The sequence below is a fragment of the Phalaenopsis equestris genome, unplaced genomic scaffold (assembly GCF_001263595.1).
Source record: "Phalaenopsis equestris unplaced genomic scaffold, ASM126359v1 Scaffold000167, whole genome shotgun sequence".
NCBI lineage: Eukaryota > Viridiplantae > Streptophyta > Magnoliopsida > Asparagales > Orchidaceae > Phalaenopsis > Phalaenopsis equestris.
In genome coordinates, this window is record NW_018164609.1 from 320,396 (window position 1) to 320,700 (window position 305).

Genomic DNA, 305 nt, shown 5'->3' on the forward strand with positions numbered 1-305 from the left:
TTGTGCGCCGCGTATGTACATGCACCAAAATTCTCAACAAAAGTCTACAGTTTTTGTTCAGTTGGAGATATCGAAAAAAACATTTCATACAAATCCAAGGCATAACACATCCAGATTTCTCATCTGAAACATGAATACAGTAGAATTCTTGTACAGAAAAAATACAACTCATGGCTGACCATAAGAATTTTCAAGTAAAAGCAGAGGACAAAACACCAACACTACATTACAAAAGAAATCAATGATTCTAATGTTTCACAGCAAATGATACCAAAAGTTTAATTATAAAACTTCTATTAATAAAA